Genomic DNA, 3,690 nt, shown 5'->3' with positions numbered 1-3,690 from the left:
GAATTACATAAACCATAATAATGGCATATAGTTATCACCTTAGCAAGATATAGTTGGTCAACAGTGTTTGACACGACTGATTCGTAACAAGACCGACCCTAAAACAAGTTACAATAAAGAACATTAGTACTATACGAAAGAAGTTATAACAGGGAGGGCACTAGTCAACACCCGTGATAGAAATAAAATGTTGGAGAAAGAGGGAAAAAACATACCATTTGCATGTTATGAAGTAGATGGAATGTATTTGTCCTTATACTTGAAGGCAAGTGAGACCATAATTACAAAGTGTAAAAAAAATGAATGGAATAGGATCCAACCTCAGAGTTATGAAATTCATTCATTGACACTTGAATTTTAGATAATATCACGAATAATGGTAAAAAAAAAAGAAATCGACAATGTAGATAGAACGACTAACAATTGATTTTAAATCAGAGACAAACAATGGTAAATCATTTCATTCAAGGAAGAAGAATTGAATGGACAATAAATAACCGCTGTCAATCTATATAAGATAAACAATGGACAAACAGAGGTAAAAGGTTACAAAATGGACAAGCAATGGACAAACAGAGACTGAAATGGACAAATAATGGACAAACAGACACCAAAATTTACGAAAATGGCCAACCAATGGACAAATAGAGGCCAAAAATGACAAACAATTGACAGACAGTGACCAAAATGGACAAACAATGGACACTGCACAGAAAAAATTCATCCTTATTCATCAGTAGAATGAAAATAACCTAATCAAAATTACCAAAATTCATCAAATGCCCTATAGACAACACAATGATAAGTATAAGCAGTAATATTATAATCAACCCAAGAAGCAGTAGCCCAAAACACATGTTTCTCCATTTTGCCATAATTTAGAAAATGGACAAATAATTGACAAACATAGACGATAATGGCAAAACAATAAACATGAAACGAAATTCGGGACATAATTTTGGAGAAAAACAATTCGGAGCTAAAAAATAAACATGAAACGAAATAATGGACAACAGTGGACAAACATAGAGTATAATTTACAAAATTTTGAGCTAAAGTTGAAAAAAAGGGACCTCATCATCGGTCAGAAAAGGGAAAAGAAGATTACCTTCAACCTCCCCCCTACCAAGCTCCAAAACTCGTCCTTCACTCCCCCCCCACCACCGACCACAATCATCCTTCAATCAAACAAATTAGGTTGAAACAACATAGTGAGAAAATCGAATGATGTAACAAAGGGAATCTAAGGTTTGAAGCGGCAAGGATATAGTATTTGTTTCGAACAACAAGGGTAAGACTGAACGAGCACATCTAAACACAGCAACGAGAGGAAGGAAGTCAAACGAAACCTCAATCGACATAGATGAAGAGACACGAATCTAGATCTGTGAAGGGTCTAGAGAAAAACATGCAAGAACCATAAACGTAGATCTATAGATCTATGAAGGGCTAAACAAAATAAAGTTAGGGGTTAAGGACCCAGATCTGGTTTCGACAGTGATGGAACTGGCGGAAATGAAAAAATGTGAAATCAGATCTAAAGATGGAGAAGTAAAGAGAGAAGGAAGAACATCATTGATCTATCGTTCGGTCGGAGAAGAAAGGAGACGGAAGAGATGAGGGAGAAGGAAGGAAGATGTTGTAAATAGTGAAAAGATTAGGAACAATGTTCCTTGAAGTTAATTTTGAACATAATATTGGAACTCCAACTAAATAGTTGGAGCCTAAACATGGAGCGGGCTATTATAGTTCACTCTACCCCACTGGCCCTTCAAGAGTTATCAAAGATGATAGTAAAGTTTATGAGCTTATTTAATATTTTTTTCTAATGTTAAAAGACTAAATAGATATGCATTAAGAATTTAAAAACAATTCCCCTACTTATATTATTGGAAGTTTGGTAAAGTAGTTTTTATTATTATTATTATTATTATTTTGAAAAAGTTTGGTAAAACTTTTGAACTCGTATTCGTCGTTAGGGAACGGTCGTGTGTTAAAGGTAAGCTTTTGTTTAATAGATTTTTTTTTCTTTTTCTTTTTTTTCCTTTCTTTCTGGTTATGTGTTTGACCGTTGCTGTTGAAGATAAAGTTTAGAAAACAGAAATGGTAGGTAAATAAATTTCATATTTTATACATGTTTAGAAATGATTTTAAATTTTTTTATCATATTTAAATCATTTTAAACTCGCTTTTAATCATGCAAATTCAATTTATTGTATAATTTTATACTTTTAAATATAATTTTCACATCATCTAAATTGCTTTTGAATGTTTAAAAGTATGTTTCGATGTGATTTTAAAAATAACAAATGTAATTTGAAGAGTGTGTCTCATTTGATTACGTTTACAGGCGAGGTAGCACCCAAGTTCTTTACTTGAAGAATTAAGATCACGTTTAAACATAATCCATCAAATGTAATTTGAAGAGTGTGTCTCATTTGATTACGTTTGTTGTTATTTATCTGTGTTCCATAATTGTAGTGAACTGTGGGACATGCCTCCAAATTTGTAATTAAAACCACAATTTGATTGGAGGAAGGAGGGTACTCAATAAGAAGAATTATGAATCTATCATTGTTACATTTACCGATTGACCCTCAACTTTAAAGGAACAGTAAAGATAAAGATAACAAAACAATGTAAAGTAAAGAACCTCAATCTTTATTAAATTATGTTTGCAAAAGGCCAAAATAAATGTGATAAGAAGTAATCCAATTACGCTTGCTATTAAGGATGCGTATGGAATGCATTTTCAAGTGTTTAATCTAAAAAATAAGTCATTTTAGAAAGAAAAAAAAAATTGGAGTGTTTAACAATCACTCAAAATAGTTTTTAAGTAGTATTTTCAACAATTTTTATCAAAGATGTTTAAATAAAAATGAATTTTTTGAAAAATAATTTTTTCTTAAGTCAATTCAACCAGGTCCTAAGACTCATTGCGATTGATCCATCCATCAATAGAATTTTATTGAATCACACCGATTTTTAATTAGGATTGGTAAACATTAGCAATCCAAAACCCTTATTTTCAAGGGTGTCAAATTTTCCAAAGTGGCAGACTTTTAAGTCGTTTTTTTGTACTTTTCTTATAGTACATTTTTTTAAAAAAACCTTGACTTTTTTACTCACCTCATCTTCGTGTAAATTCAATCCGTGTTTTACTTTTACTCCAATCATTTTTTTTGGTACCCAGAGAAAATATTTCATTTCATCATTTACGTCAATAATTATTAATATGGGTGGTATAAAATCGAAATTCAAAATACAATTTTTCACTAAATATTTACTTCATTCTATAATGCTTAAGTTTTTTTTTTTAATTATTTAAAGTTTCTGATTTCTACACATGTGTTCCTTTATTTTATTGTCTATTTTTAGAATTGTTTTCAAAAAAAAAAAACCAACATTTGAAAACTAAAAAAAATTGTAAGAACTTATTTTTGTTTTTGAAATTTAATCGAGAATTGAGACGTTTGCTTAGGAAAATGGAAAATGAAATGGTTATTAACCATGCCCAAGTAATTGATAAAAGTTTTGAAGTTTCTTCATTTAGATGATATGCTTTCCATCTAAATTTTTGTAAACATACTAAGTGTCTTGTCATACAAATTTATCATCCGTCAATTTTAATGTTGACCAACAAAAAGAGTACAAGCAACATGAACAAAGATAGATCAACTAACACTAGAA

Source organism: Benincasa hispida, chromosome 10, assembly GCF_027475165.1.
Source record: "Benincasa hispida cultivar pf3 chromosome 10, pf3_genome.v1.1, whole genome shotgun sequence".
Taxonomy (NCBI): Eukaryota; Viridiplantae; Streptophyta; class Magnoliopsida; order Cucurbitales; family Cucurbitaceae; genus Benincasa; species Benincasa hispida.
The sequence above is the reverse complement of the archived record's forward strand: the minus strand, read 5'-3'. Positions refer to the sequence as shown.